General features: G+C 35.4%; 1 non-coding gene across 1 annotated transcript; it reads right to left on the bottom strand.

The window, feature by feature from the left end:
• Positions 1–10,624: 10,624 nt before the first annotated feature.
• Trnai-gau (transfer RNA isoleucine (anticodon GAU)) lies at positions 10,625–10,700 on the bottom strand. Its single transcript has one exon. It is a non-coding gene; the product is annotated as a tRNA-Ile (tRNA).
• Positions 10,701–17,233: the final 6,533 nt, after the last annotated feature.

The raw sequence follows: 17,233 nt of genomic DNA, 5'->3' as shown, positions 1-17,233 counted from the left end.
TTCCGCTCAGGGCACAACAAGCTCAATGCTCACATGTACAAGAAATACAGACTGGCATCATCGCAAACTTGTCCATGTGGTGAAGAAGATCAGACTGCGGAGCATATACTTCAGAGATGTAAAAGGCATGACCAAGAGCGAGCTGCGACTTGGCCGATAGATACCTCAGTCCGCCAGAAACTGTATTGAGGCATTGAGGATCTGCGGCAAACCACAAGTTTATATTCAGGCTACTGGTCTGACAGTGTAGTCGCGAACGACAAGAAGAAGAAGAAGAAGTTAGAGTGATCCTTTGCAGGCCCGTAGCCAGAGGTAAAAAAATAGGGAAGCACTTTCTAGGAGGGTACAGAGGCATGCTCCCCCGGAATTGTTTTTTCGAGGGTGCCATGTCGTGCGTTTTCCTGCATTTCAGACATGTTTTTGTTGCCAACGTATTTGCGATTTTTGGCACCTTAAAAAACTAACCTAAAAGGGTTTTGGTCAGCTTTTCTGTTTCAGGGAAATGTTTTTTATGTTTTTTTTTTAGCATGGCCCGACGTGAAACGAAAATTTGAAAGAAGCAACATAGTTTATGCGTATACAAATACAATACAGATATGTAATACAAATGTTCTTAGTACATAATATATTTTTTCCCATTTTCTTAATTACATTTTTGAAATTCGGCAAAAGAGAGAGTTTATACTTGGATAAAAAGTGGGTATGACATGTCAGATCTAAAAGATCAAATGTTGTCGTAAAGTTATACTTCTAAGTTAATCAAAATCTAAAAGTCACAAATTTATATAAAAAGTATAAACGGGAAGATTCTATGCATACGAAAATTTAATAAGCATGATCTTCTTAACTATTAAGTGATCATATATTTTTGAGAGAAACCTTGTAACGAAGTTTTGAAATGCCGTACGCAGGGTGCATGTACCACGTGACTTTTTCGCTAATCTGGGGTGCCAAAAACATGGCGGATACCTCGGTAAATGTGACATTTTCTTAAATATCTGTTCGACAGCCTGTTCAAATAAAAGGAAACATAGATGAGTGCCGTCTCATATGAAAATCCGACACTCGGCTACAAGTTTTTTGTTTCTAAGTCCGTTCGTTTTCTCTAAAAGTGCAACCGCGCAACTGAAGTGAACAAATTTGATGATGTTAAGACGGGGGACATTTTCGAAAATTCAGTCGATGAATCCTTTATAAGGCCGTAAAAGACTATTTTGCGACACGGATATGTGTACGAGTATCGTCTTGACATATACACTTTAAGAAATTACAAATTAAGAGCCTTCAATAGCTTCCAAGGCCGGATTTATCAAATTGCTAAGCAGGGGTCCGTTTTTCTTGATGCTAAGACGGGGGCGTGATTCAATGATTTGGTAATGGAAGTCTTTTGTATTTCATTAACCTACTTCATTTAAGTTTTTCCATGTTTATACTGCTTACTATAAGAAAAATCCCGTTGTATGTATGTTAAAATTCAAATGGTTATGACAAATGAAAGCTTTTTACCGACTATGAACTGTGAAATTTTACCTAAGGTGAAATACTTAATTTGACTGATTTAATGAAAAATTCTTTCACTCTATGGTGTCGGTCCGGTACAATTTCTCCTTTGCTGTAAGTAAAACAAGCACTTTTGGACATGGATTCAGCGGCGAATTTCACAACAAATTTACAGCATTGAGAGTTCTGTATTTCTAAAGATGAATAATGTCAATAAATCGTAAAGAAACACTATCATCAACAATGAACGTCTTTGCTACATATCAAAGTATTCAGTCACTCTTTATGATTTCCAACCCACATCTGTCATGGCCGCCAGTCTGGAATAGTTTTTAATCCTTCCGCACAGAAATGTTGTCCTGGAAAAAACACGGACAAAACAACCGTTAAAGACATAGGAAATGACACAAAATGTTTAACAAGTCAAAACAGAGATGGCTTCAAATCGGGAATTAACTGCTTCCTAGAATACAACGACCCGGAAGCACTTCAATACCTGGGTGACACCCTATCTACAGTTTTATTACATTTCCAGGTAAGCTTTGGAAAAATAGTAAGTCTGTTTTTATCGCATTGGTTTTGTCTTCATTCTTTAAGTTAGTTTGCTTCTTTTTGGTTTAACTTTCGATAACTCTAGCTGAAACAGATCTCTAAAGTTCTTACTTTTGCTTTGCTTCTTAAGGCAACCACTGAAATGGTTGAGAATCTGCACAGCAATGTTAATCTCAATTTTTTTCTTTTAAGATCATAATTGTGTGCTGTTTTCTATCGCTTTTGTTGGTAATACATATCTGAACTGAGGTTTGAAATAAATTATCATACTTTCGAATGTTATTTAGATACATGTATTGAATTATCAGTCTTATGTGCCAGTAATTTCTTCACGTGTGTTGTGAAATCATAGTAAATGTTCAAAGGTTAAAGTTTGAAGAACTTTTTTTTAAACCATTGAATTACAACAAAAGAAAACATAATTCAGAGCCAATACTTATCATAAAACACATTACTGGTTTAATAGTCGCAGTGATCATTTTGATACTTAATCATACTATAGAGTCGACCGCCACAATTGTCGAGTTGTAAGATCTCTCTCATAGACGACCATGATTCGAAGCCCGAAACCGACTATGTTTCTTATGAAAGGAAGTGGACATTTCTTTTTAGAAGATTTGAATATGGTACCGGTTTTCCCAGGAACAATGGTGCGATAAACTGATCACAATACAACTGGCGTTAAATTTCATAAAATCAAAAATGGAAAATAAATAAAGACAAATAAGTTGTGAGTAAGGTAAAATTATTTATGAATGCATGCAAAAACGTTGACACTATAAGTTTCTCAGTACGTTGTTGCAAAAAATAATGACACACAAAAAGAATTAAAGCCTACATGTATATTAGTCGATCTGCAAAAAAGATGATAATCGGTTTCGAGCGTATACATCGCAGGCCAGTACTTCATTCAAATGACTTGGGACATTTTATAGGCTCAGTAAAATGATATTCTGTGTAGGCTATTCGATACAACAAAATGGGATGTTGGACACCAAAGCATACTGCATGGGAATGATTAAGGGTCACTGAAACACAGACCCTTTACGGTCTCCTGCAAACCATGGCATATCAGCTGTGAAAGATGTAAAGTAATCCACATTATAGTCAAAACAATTTCTAGAAGTAAAAAGGAGATGGACAAAATGTGCAATGCGTAATATATGCCAATGTAAGGTCGTAATATACTAGTAATAATATTATTAGTCTCACCGGGATTTCTGTCACCTCTTTCTGGAAATAAAGCCACGCAGAAGGCTTTTCTGGAATTATATGTCTTTCCACATTCCTGGCACAGAAATGTCTGAAATGTAAATTTATGCACTTTAGTACTACACTGATAATAATATTTCATATTTTTTAAAACAAAGGACGTTCCGAACAAAAGTCTTAAAATAAGATATCTGGAAATAACATACATTTTATGACCAACGAAACCAGTACAATTTCCGATTTATTTTGACATCTGTTACAGACGCTCATGTCAGAAGCGCAAATGTATCTTATTCAGCCGAAAAATGAATTCAAAGTTAACGCGACTGAAATAGAATTAAATATAAACTGTTGCGTTTTCAAAAACTTAACAGTATTTGTTACACGGGTTACAAAGAATGATCTAGACATGACATTTTAGTGGACCTAGAAATGTAGTACATAAAGTGAAAGTTGGTGCATTTTCAATAAAATCAGTCAAATTAAGTACTAAGTAGTTCACCTTAGGTAAAATGTCACAGTTTACACTCGGCGAAAAGCTTTCATATGTAATAACCATTTGAATTTTACTACACATATAACGAATTTTTTCTTACAGTAAGCGCCCCATGTGATTCTGGGACGATCTGTGTATGAAAAGAATTGGCACCACTGCCTTACCCTTGCATGATCGTAAGAAGCGATTAATAGGGTCTTAACACTTGGTTTTGCAGTAACTCTGTGATTCCAGCAGGTATGCAAATTTTGATTCCATACCTCATGTTTTTATTTCGATGTAAATGAGATGTGGAACCAAAATTTGTAGTCCTGTTTGGCGCCATATAACCTATACTGTGTTGGTGCGCCGTAAAACCCAAATAAATAAATAATTCTTACAGTAAGCAGTATAAACATGGGGGAAACTTAAATGAAGTAGGTTAACGAAATACAAAAGACTTTCAATAACAAATCTTTAAATCAAGCCCCCGTCTTAGCATCAAGAAAAACGGACCCCTGCTTAGCAATTTGATAAATCCGGTCTAGGAAGCTATTGAAGGCTCTTAATTTGTAATTTCTTACAGTGTATATGTCAAGGCAATACTCGTACAAATATCCGTGTCGCAAAATAGTCTTTTACGGCCTCTTAAAGGGTTTATTTATTGAATTTGCGAAAATGCCCCCCGTCTTAACATCATCAAATTTGTTCACTTCAGTTGCGCGGTTGCACTTTTAGAGAAAACGAACGGACTTTGAGACAGAAAACTTGTAGTCGAGTGTTGGATTTTCATATGAGACGGCACTCGGTTATGTTTCCTTTTATTTGAACAGGTTGCTGAAAAGATATTTAAGAAAATGTTACCTTTATCGAGGAATCCGCCATGTTTTTGGCACCCCAGATTAGCGAAAAAGTCACGTGGTACATGCACCCTGGTACGTATAATTTGACATTTTAGAAATAATATGTTTAAACAAGAAATATCTTTAAAAATGATAGTCGGCGAATTGTAATAAGGAAAGACGTTTATGAATTTTTCATCATTGCTAACATTCATCTTTCATCTAACATTTTTCAAATTGCAAAACTAAACACCGCACTTTAACAATTTAAATGGTTCTCTTTTAATTTTTTCGCAAAGGTTTCGTAGGGTTGCAATTTTGTTTCGTTTATCCTTAGATGAATAATTACAACAGTAGTTTGATGAAGGTTCATGAAGCGGTTCATGAGAAGAGGTCATTAAACGTGTTTATATTTTTAACTAAATTGGTCCCTATCCCCATTTGTAACAAAATAGCAGGAGACCTTACGATATTGTTACACATCGAGTTTGATAAAAATCCGTTACATTTTAGTGGTTAATGCGAAGAAAGGCATATCTACTTTTAGCTATAGTGGTCCCTAATAGGGCCAAAGTTCCTATATAAATAAATTTGGAAGAGAACCTTATAATGATGCTCCAGACCAAGTATGACAAAGATCCACCAAGCTGTTCATGAGACGCTGTATTAAGGCATTTCTAGTTTTAGCTCTAGTAGCCCCTAAAAGGGTTCAAATGTCCCAGCTGAACAAAGTTGGCTGCGGGCCTAATAAAGATGCTACAAATCAAGTTTGATTAGAATACATGAGAAAAATCAATTAAAGGATTTTTTTTATTTATTATTTTTATTTATTTCTAAAATAGGCCAACTGATCCCGCTTTAACAAGCAGCATATTCGCTATTCATGAATCTTTGGACAATGACGTCACACCTATAAAAAAGTGAAGGTCAAGCAAAACATACAATTGTAATTTTTTCAATATTTCTGTTTCATCAGCAAAGTTTACCGTAGTCATATCACATAGATAAACTGTATGCAGCGTACCTTCATTTCAGTGTAATGAGATTCAGTCATTATATAGCATATATATAATAAAACAGATTTCAACTGAGTTCAATATTTGCATACCATACTTAAGAAAACTATTCATGTATAATAAATCAGTTAAATAATATATAACAAATATATCAAAGCAAACAAGTACTCATTTTAATATGCAATCTGAATAAGTCACAAAAGCAAGAAACATTTTCATATACAGACGACAATTGTAACAAGGAAAATCTTTTAAAGTGCACTTCTCTACATAAAAGACTCTTATCACACCCTTATTCATTGATACGCAGACCGTATTCGCATCTTTTCTTTAATTTGATATATGTTGGTATTTAAACAGGTTTTTATCATATTTATTAAACTTACTTATCATTTCGAGATATATCAATATTCTTGCTAATTATACTGAGCCAAAGTTAGCTTTAAAACTAAACAGCGTCGTTTAGGATAAACGCTTTGTCTACATTTCACTCAGCGTAGCACATTCAACAGAGTGAAAGAAATTGACACTCTCGTCCAATCAGGCAGAGTGTTGCATAAATCTTCCACTTTGATAAATTATCTATAATGCGTTATCAAGTAGTTTGATTCGCAAACTGAAGTCACGTGGCATAGATAACGAAAACGAATTTAGACGGCGTCGCCGAAAAAGTGGTCCGGCCTTCGGCATAAGGCATGAGAAGGGGGAGAGCATGTGAGGGTGATTCCTCCCTCTCTCTCTGTCTTCAGGGGTTTCGGGAGTCTCTCCCGAGAAAATTTTAAGATTTGGGATGCCAGTAAGTGCGTTTTTCTGGCATCTTGAAAGCACTTTCTGTTAAGATTTTCAGTCAATTTCATGATATTTTTCAAGGATAACTATCCAATATTTGGATAATTTCAGCAGATTGCTATAAATGTTGATGTATTTTTAAGAGCTGAGATGCATGTCGGCAATTCATTTGAGATAAATAATCATATATTTTAAAATAGTAAACCAAACAGCGTCCCGCGAGGGGCGAATGCAGGAGAGGGGGAGAGCACAAGAGGGGGGATTTCCCCCCCCCCCCCCCACTCTCTCTCTCTTTCTCTCTCTCTTCACACCCTCGGGCAATCATGACAGATACCGCTCGTTATGGATGATTACATTAACAGGACATTATTTCGGCACTTTTGATCAAAGCAAAAGACGAAATTTAATAAGAAAAACAGGTAGGGCCGAATACGGCCCATGCTCAGCCGGACCGTCCGCGACGGATTGAAACCACGTGATTGCAATACGCCGTTCTGTTGTAATGTCAAAATGAGTCAATTTAGAAAAAAATATCAAAATTCAGTCAGGTAAGTGCCACGTTGTATTTAGGTATTTAGGTATGCATACTCCCGAGATCATGTCTTAAAATAAGACTTAATCAAACGCTTATAAAATTTTCCTTTGCCCAGTTGAATCCCATCACTTTAGAATGCCAAGGCTGTTAACTTTAGCATTTGGACCATGTTAGTGCAAAGCTGATATAGTGCTGTTCTAGACTTGAAAAACGGCTGGGACTGAAGAATGAGAGCCTGGGCTAGGGTTTTTTCCGGGACATGCTCCCTATGAAAAGTTTGGAATCTAGAGCGCGATTTTCTGCATTTTGGGCCATTTCACACCAACTTTCAACAGCAATTTTATCAGTTATATACCCATAGTACTTGACAACAAGTTCCATCACAAGTCATGACATTTGTTCAAGTGGTAGTCTACACAGTTCACTACCATCTTAATGATTAAACATATTTCCTGGCAATGTATTGCAAGTACCATAGTTTCCTGGAAATCACCAGTACTTATCTAGTTACTCTGGTTTATTGCAATGATCATTAAAGAACAAATCAACTTTATTATGTACAACCTTGGCCTTTTTATGATTCCTCGATATCTAATGATATAAATAGATATGATATAGTTTATAGTGTAACACAAAAGCATGTGAAAAACAGTGTACATGCATCTCATTTCAAATATTTTAAAAGTGTGTTGACGACAGGTAAAGCGTAGCTAGGAGTTAGGGTCCAAGGACTCACGCTCAACTAATCAATATCTATTTGAAGCTTTATCACAGCTCCAAATTTTAACATTAACAATGTATATTGATTGTACGATTTTTGGTTTTTGTCCATCTTTGAACAGCCCTTGCAAAGTTCAAGTGTTTGTCATTTTGTGCACATGCAAAATCTTATTTGTGCTTTCAACTTTTAGGCGGTTACGTAAGGCGTAAAAAATTGTTTGTTTCCGGTATCCCGACCTACCCTAAATTTTTGGCCCGACCCTAAATGTTTTTATGGCCTTGGAGAATTTTTTTTTTTTCAACTTTTTACCAAAAAAATGCAAAACTGCACTTTTTATGCTTTAAACATGGCCAGTAATGTTAGAAATCAATTTACTGATGCTCTAAAGGCATAACCCCCTTATTTGTAATCATTTTTGACAAAAAAATAATTTTCGAAAAGTCTCCCTTAATAAAAAAAATTTCAAAAAAAAACAACATTTTCCGACCTACCTATCCTAACTTTTTTGAGCATGTTACCGGAAACAAGGAATTTTTTTAGGCCTAAGTCATTTACAGTTCTCTTTACACTTGAGAACGTGCTTTCTACCTCAGCTGTACTGACTGGTGATTAAGTGGTTTGCTCTCATGGTAGTTCTTGGCCACGTCTTACGTCTATACGCAATGCGCCAAAACTCCGTTCTCAAGAATATGTCCCAATTATAATCTGGAATATAAATTCCAGGGCGCATAGCATGTACGAAAACTATGCTATAGTATAATTATTCGTGATATGAAAAACAAATGGGAGAAAATAGTTTAAGCAAAATAAAATGAAATAATAATAATTATTACATACTCGTTTCTTTTCCCCGTTAAGTTACACTGGTACCGGAAACGCCAATATTTTTCCATACACTGACGCCTGAATTTCATATCGGGTGCGTGACGTAATTCAGTGTGTGTTGTTGCACTATTCTTTTTCTATTTAGTTCAGTACTGTTTATCCTATTCAGGCTGTTGAACATATTTATGATATTTACATAATATTTATACATGTAGATGCGTATGTAATAAAAAAGTTATCTTTGCATCGGGAAATATGCACTCGTTCTTCAGCCGAAGAATATTGCGCTCCTAAAGTCGCGCAATATTTCCGCTGAAGAACTCGTGTATATTTCCCGATACAAAGCTAATAACCTATAATTATAGTGCCTCAGCTCGGTTATGCTTTAAAAGATGGTGCCTCAAAACATATTCTTTTTTCTCATAATCTTGGCAGAAAAAACTGGGAGGCACCGACCTCCCTGTGCCTCAGTGTAGCTACGGGCCTGACTTTGCTCGTGTAGTCCAATGTTATGAGTCGTATATTACCGATATGTGACGCGATAGCATGCGGTACAAGAACGTAGTAGACAAGATTGAAATTGACAATGTTACCTCCCTTGTCCATATTTATGTTTTTATGGGTGATTTTTTCCTACATATAAGTTCTTGAAATTCATCTAAAAAAACATTTAAAACAAACAAAATCCCCTCTATCATAAAAATTTTTCCCCTCTATCATAGCACGTGACGGACCCCTGTGACTATATATAGATGACAGACATGCATCTTCCATATGAACCATGTGAAAGAGCCACCAAATTCGAAACGTTAATTAGGTGTAAATGGCGATTTTAGTTTTGTTCTGGACCAGTAACTGTAGAATTATAAGTTATTAATTATTAACCCTTGACGAAATCTGTACGGAAGTATTGACTGGGAAATAGTGGTTGAGTTACGACCCTAACATTCGAAATATTCTAACACAAACTGGTGGTAAAAATCTATACAATCACCATTTAAACAAACCCTTTCATGTAGTATCAAACGAGAAGAAATACCGGTATTAATGATTTTTTTGTTTTGTAACCCTAATGGGCTCGGGTACCAACCAATCCCTCGGGATTCTGCAGATGTTATAACACGAAAAAACATGCGTTGTCCCTACATTCTAGCATACAACTGCCGTTCTTGTCTTTTTTCGGGGGTGTTTTAACAGGAGAGAAAACGTGTATTAACAGAGAGATTGTCGCGCTCACGTGCTGTTAAAACACCTTTTAATACATGCGCGTTCCGTGGCGTAAACGCAATACGGCCCGAAACGGGTATTTCAAAAAGAAATGACGTCAACGTGAAAAAAAGCAGACATTGTCGCGCATTTCATGGAAATCTAATGACGTTGCGGGATAATACATTCGTTTATAAGTTTTTACGGGTTTTATGCTAGAATAGCATTAGCGCATGTTCATTTCGTAATATAACATCTTCAGAATCTCCCGGGAATCGTTGGTACCTTCGCCCTACCGGGCTCGGGCACCAACCAGTCCCTCGGGATTCTGTATATGTTATAACACGAAAAAACATGCGTTATCCATACACTTTAACTTTCTAACCAGTCTGTCATTCTGAGTAAATGCGAAAAAAAATATTATGTCTTAGAGATAATCTCATTGCACATTGAGCTTGACCGCCAGGTTAGACAATCTAATGCCGGTAGCCGACCTCTGCATTCTAGCTCGGTATTCATTTATTAACTTCGATTGCCGAGCTCAGCATTCCAGCTCTGTATTCTTTTTGTTCAGCTATATAAAATCGGATGCCGCATTGCAGGTCCTCGACATTCTTTATTTTACTATATATAATGTGAATGCCGATATTTCACTATAATGTGAATGCCGATAGTCAATCCAAGATCCAACTTCATACACATTACTGAAAGTAGAATGCGGATCCAGACAACTCTATGTCGATATCTGAAATGAATTAGCAGCTACGTGGTCTATGTTTCATAATGAGACGCGGAACAGAGCATCAGGTATTCTGTATATAGCTCCAATTTTAGCGGCAAGGGAAATCTCCGAATACAGCTCCCAGAGGAGCTACATCTGAAGGGGGTCATAAAGGGTGTGGCAGAGCTGAACAGGCGGTCTACTTTACTACTGTCATTGGGTGAGAAAAATGTTCAGCCAGACCGGGACTCGAACTCGGGGCCTCGGAATATCATTCCAATGCTCTACCAACTGAGCTATCCGGTCACCTTCACATTTTCTCCCCGTTTTAATATCCAAGTCCTTACCGAGACATACATACTCCCTCGCTTTATTAAATTCGTCCTCGAATATTTAATGAGACAAAAAAACAAAGTAACATGATCTCGGAGTATATACAGTCACGGTCTCCCGTTGGGCGGTAAGATGTTATTGGGTGTAAATAATGTGCAGCCAGACCGTGACTCGAACCCGGGACCTCGCACAACCGCTAATTTGAAAAAATATATAATCATTAGCTATAAAAATATATACAGGTGCGTAGTAGTTTGGGCTGTAGGGGGGTGGGGGTTCCAGACCCCAAGTGTCTGTGCCTGTATCGAGATTCGAACCCCGGACCTTTGAATTGACAGGCAAGCGTGGTACCATCGGTTAATGAAGACTTAACGGACGGACAGACGAGATATAAAGAAGATACGGACGAGATTGAACAGACTATATATATATATAATGAAGAATACATGTACTAACTCATATCTAACATACGTAACGAGAGGGATAGGGTAATGTGGATTTACATTGTGTGTAGACACACGGGTCATACTGTAATTCACGTAGCAGACGATAGTATGTGGGCACCTGATGATTTTAAATTAAATTATTCACGTTTTTCATCGTCTGCTAATTATTTTTGTCTCCAGTTCCCGGTAGTTATTTTACCGCGTTTTCTGCTTGCAATTCACGCTTTTCTCATGTTTTCAGTGCACTATATAAGTGATTGTTAACTGATGTTCTTTACTCGAGGTTGAATATTTGACAGCATAACAAGTATTTTGATTATTTGTTTATTCTCGTAAGAAAACTTGACAAACCCTTCTGAGAAGAATATTCAGTTTTTGGACATCATTTGCATCTGGAAATGAACACTCAACGTAATACTCAGCGAAAAAAGGTAGCAATTTCGGAAAGTTAGTTTTATGGTACATGTGCACAAGATGATGCTATTAGGTTTTAGCATAATCAGAGAAAACCACAATAGAAAGATGCTGCTTGATTTTGAATCGTGTGGTGTTGTGATAAGTACAGAAGCTTTGACTTGCTTAAATGTAGACCACGTGGTGGATATGTTTTCAAGAATGAAATTGCAGTGAAAAGATAAGTATATGTTTAGATAAATATGTTTTTTTTTAAAGCTACTTGCCCATAGTTTAGGTGAAAAAACTTCACTGTTAATTTCCGCCATGTTTGGCATAGAGTGGGTATATGACACTGAAAAAATGATGAAGTGGGTGAAAATAAAGTTAGATATTGGAAAAAATGCAAGAATAATGTAAATTGGCTGCATTATTTCAAAAGCGTTGAAACGGTTTGTTTCTTCTGCACACTATATTTGGTTATTTTTAAAGAGGCACCACAAAATAACTGTATTCTTTTGTATTTCCATGATGGTAATTATACATGCTTTGCATGAAGAAAATGAGAAATAACAAGTATCTAGTTACAAATTGACAGAGACATATATTAGGCCAAGACAATGTGTGTAATGTCTTAACATTTTATTGAATTACTGTAGCAATATGTACATAAATCAGTGTATTTAGTTAAATTTCGATCACATTTTGTTTCTACAGTTGAAGATAGTTATTCATATATATTTTTGAAACTATGCTGAAAAGAGATTTCCTGAATTAGTTTGCAGATGAAGTTGTCAAAACACATTTATTCAGAAAAGGCTTAAATTGTCCACCTAAAATCTTGTAGTATAGTTGTATTTTAAGAATGATTTTCATGAAGATTTTGTTGATGAAAAAAGTAGGTCACTTGGTCGTGGTGGGTCTTTAAAAGTATCTTGCAAAAATCTTATGCCACTAGTCACTTCTGAGTACCCTCTTGTTATGGAGTTTTGAGAAAAATTATTAGAGATGATCAGCTTAACGTAGAGATTGTTTATTGATGTGCAATTCGGCAATCAGAATTGGTTAGAACTATGGTGAAAATTTAGTATTTGTTTTTATATTTTAGTTGTAACATGAAGTCATCTAAACGTCACTTATGTTGATTTTGAATCGTGTGATGTTGTGTTTAGCACAGAAGCTTTGATGTGCTTAATTGTAGACCACGTGGTGGATATGTTTTCAAGAATAAAATTGCAATGAAAAGATAAGTATATGTTTTAGATAAATTTGGTTTTTAAGGCTACTCGACCATAGTGTAGGTGAAAATTTTCAATATGTTCATTTCTGCCATGTTTGGCATATGACACTGAAAAATGATCAAGTGGGTGAAAATAAAAGTTAGATATTGGAAAAAATGCAAAAATAATGTAAAATGTCTGTATTATTTCAAAAGCGTTGCAACTGTTTAATACTTCCTGCACAATATATTTGGTTATTTATAAGGGTATCTTGCAAAAATCTTATGCCTGTAAGTTTGTACCACTAGTCATTTCAGAGTACTTTTATGGATTTTTGAGACAATTTATTACTGAGTTAGCTATGTTGCTTTTACTTTGGCCGTACTTCGAAAATATGAGCTATATATTTAGTGCATTAGTACGTTTCCTGCCATTAAGTCATGCATTATTGTGTTGACTGTCTTATTACAGTTGTGTGAAAAATTCAGCTACAAAAAGAGGTACATCTGTGAAAGATAATGTTTTGGTATATTGAGCTGTTTTAAAGAACGACCGTGCTATGATACATTTGTTTTTTACATTTTTGCCGTACTTTGAGACCACTGACCGTTTTATTTTTGTTATGCTATAAGAGTTTTACATGCAGATCAATCTTCAGTCTATTGATTGTTGTTTTCAGATGTCGTGATTAAGAAAACGTTGATTGGTAGATGATATGTATTTTAGAAGTTGTTAGGCTAACAAAAAACTACAATGTACGAAAAACTGCTATGAAAATATGAAATATCTAATATATAATGTTCTTTTCAATGACGGATTATTACGTTTTGATATATTCAGTTTTTAAAATACGACCGTGCTGTGATGGGGTTTGTTCTTGTAATTTTTCAATATGAGGCTACTGTCCGTTTTACCTTGGTTTTTACACCAAAATATAATCATTAATCCATTAATTATTTTAGATGTGATAACCGTAACATTGTTTGGCTGACATATATTTCAGACGTTTTTCAAACTGTAGTTATTAGCTTAACGAAGAGATTGTTTGATTGATATACTGTTCAGATAAGTATTTGGCTATAATGCGGAAAAAGTGACCGTTTTACTTTGGTCGTACTGGGAAAGCTTTAGCGTTTCTTGGTGAAAAAGGAACCTTTTACTGCGGCCGTGCTGAGAAAGCGTTGGCTGTTTATTTTAACCGTACATTATTGCATTGACTGCCTTATAGTCAGTGTTGTGAAAACATTAGCCATGACACTTTTACTTTGGCCGTATTTTGAAAGTGTGGGATGCGTTGTTCTAGTCGTGCATAACTGCGTTGACTTCCTTATTATTGGTTGTTGTGAAAACGTGAGGTATTGTAATTTACGTCGGCTGTGCTATGGAAGGGTTGGCTGTTTTATTTTTGTCGTGTATCAGTTTGTTGACCGTTTTATTTCTATTTTGTGAAGTCTTTAGCTGCAGCATTGGTTACTGCATTAATGAATGATTATCATATTTTGATAAATGAAGTTGTTTTAAAAGCGACAGTGATTTTGTCTTTTTATTTTGACATATACATTAATGAAAGATTATCATATTTGAAAAGAAGTTGTTTTTAAATACGACTTACGTATCAATATTTCAACCCTTTTAAAACTTAACTTTTTCCAACATTTAAATTTCTCCGAATTTATGTCGGAATATCACCGAGGGAACTGATTTTTCAGAATCAAGATGATCATTTTCTTCATTTTTAGAATGATAAAGGGTGAGACTATTTTTGACTCAATGAAAGTCAAATCATTTAAAAACAAAACACAGGGGGGTTTTTTTTTTATTTTCCGTTAAAAAGCCCCGCATAATTTAAAAATATTTTTTTTAACAAGAAAAAAAATTTTTACACAATGAATAAATTAACCTTGAAATAAAGCCAGTACCCAATTTTTTGGTTTTGTCGGGATTATCAAAAAAACAAATACAAGTGCGTCACATGATCTCGGTGCCGCGACTATACTAGTTAATGCCGCCTGTGGTTGAAACGCGGTATAGCAATATCGACGCTCATGGGAAAAATGAACCCTATAGTCGCATTTGGGCCCCCGGGGATTTAAAAGGGAAAGTGGGAGGCATCTGACTAAGCTTGGAACCGGGGAGAGGGTAAAATAACTCACCATGAGCATTTGTGTCAGTGAGAAAAAACGTTTGCATTGGGAAAATTCCCGGTTTATGGATTTGGTTAAAGAAAAAAAAAAAAAACACTGGTAAACTGAGTTTCCGACCTTGCCATACAATCAGGGGATAATAAAACCCGGGGGAAAAAGTCAAAGCCAACACGACCACCATTTTTTTTATTTTCTGTTACAAATGTACATGCAAATTTGATTTCTTTGCTCAAAAGTTCCTGCAAAATGCCAAAAACTGTTTCAATCCCGAAACAGGTTTTGGGAAAAATATGTATGATAAAATAACCAAAAAACATTAAAGTACTTTTTCCCCCGGTAAAGGCCTTGAAAGGTATTAGCCGCCAAAAATTACAAAAAAATCTAGGTTTTGAAGCAGATTTTTCATCTTTGTAGTGTTTCTAGTCCCCCAAAATTTTGGTTTAAGTATAAGCCTAATATTGTTTTAAAATGTTTACCTTTTTTTTTTAGTCGTAAAGGGATATTTTTGAATGCAAAATCTTCCCCAAAATCCCAAATCAAAAAGACCCCCCAAATCTTTTTTTCCAAACTTTCCATACGTGCTTCGGGGTTTTGATTTTTAAAATCTTTTTTTGTGACTAAAATTAACCATTATCAAAAAAGGGAAAAATCTAAAGCATGTGGAAACCCAAAAGGGGGTAAAACCCCTTTTTCTTTTTTCTGAGCCCATTTTCCCCGTCTAATCCCACCCTTAAAAAGGTTCTCATTTGTTTTAATTCTAATTCAATTCAAAATAAAAAAGGGGGTACGGGATAAATTTTAATTCCCTTATAGCTTTTGAAAACACAGATTTCGGGGAAAATGGACTTTCCAATCATCCTTGGGAGCAAAAATTTTTCTGTTCCCTAAGAAAAGTCCACAAAAACCCTTTAAAAAAATCGCTTCAATACTTTCAACAAAAACCAGAAAAATTTGTCTCATTTTTGGAAATTAAAAAATTTTTTTTAAAATAAGCAGTCAATTTTTTTGATTAATGTTGGGTTTTTAAATTTTCATCTTTTCCGGGGCCAAATGCCATTTTTTAAAAAAGCCCTGAAGGGCCGAAAAAAATGGACCCTATTTTCTCTTTGCCCCTTTAAAGGGGACATTGCATTGAACAGGACCTGTCTTGCGCTCGCATATTGCTTATTGTAACAATGACCCGAGTTTTTATGAAATCCCTTTAAAGGTATTTGGGGATGAGTGGCAAGAAAAAATTTCCTTGGTCAGTTATTAATTATTAAAAATCCATTTTGCATGAATAAGTTATGGAGCGGATCGAAAAAAGGGAAAACATTTTTACCTTTGCTAATGTGCCTTTACCTTGGGCTAAAAGACCCGGGGTTTTTACTTTGACATTGTCTCATGATGGTGAACATTTGATTCAAGTTTTTTTTTAATTCCCTTCAAGTGGTTAAGAGATTTGAGCGGCCACAAAATCAATTCTTTGTTTTGTTGTTCCATTCTTATGTCATTTTTATTTTCGTTTAAAAAGGGTAAAAATTAATGTCCCCCCCCCAGCGAGACTGTCTGACAAGTGATGGTCCCAATAAATGCATATGGTATGATAGGCCCAATATGTGGATGACTTTTATATGAATGTATAAGCAATTAAATGTTAAAAGTAGATCCCTCCGAAGCACCAATAACAAGGCAAACAGTGAAAATTTGCGATCTTTGATTAGGCATCATAAAAAGTGAGGGTCCCAAAAAAAGGGTTTGGGTACGATATCCCTAAAACATTTTTATAAATTTTTTGCTTTTAAATAGTTCAATTTCTTTTTAGGTGTTTAGGGAAGGGGGGGGGAGACGGGTTTTTCACGGGCAAAATTTTTCATTTAGTGAAGGAAGCCTTAACCCAAATTGATACCTATTAAGAAACCCTGTTTCAACCTTTTGCCAGAAACCATTATTATGTAAAAGGAAATCACCCAAGCGTCGTCCTTACACTGTGCGGAAACCCCTTTTTTTTAACAAAAATTTATGTCCGAAGAACCAGTGTCGAAAATTTCGAATCGTTGCAGAAGCAGGAAATTTTTCCCTAAAGTGAAAATATTAAAAGTTTCAATTTCAGTATCTCTTTATTTTTGGAGAATAATTTGCAGAAAAAATTTCCCAGAATTTAAAAGTTAAAAAGGGGGACATGACTGAAAAAAGGCATGTCAGAGTTATAGGACTTAATGCAATCAATTAGTTTTATACCCCGAAGACCCATGTTAAGTTTAAATTTAATATCTGCATTTATTTTGCATATAATAACTTACACACAAAACTTCAACCAACAT

The sequence above is a fragment of the Mercenaria mercenaria genome, chromosome 5 (genome assembly GCF_021730395.1).
Source record: "Mercenaria mercenaria strain notata chromosome 5, MADL_Memer_1, whole genome shotgun sequence".
Classification (NCBI taxonomy): domain Eukaryota; kingdom Metazoa; phylum Mollusca; class Bivalvia; order Venerida; family Veneridae; genus Mercenaria; species Mercenaria mercenaria.
Note: the sequence above shows the minus strand (reverse complement) of the source record. Positions and strands in the feature narration are given on the sequence as shown.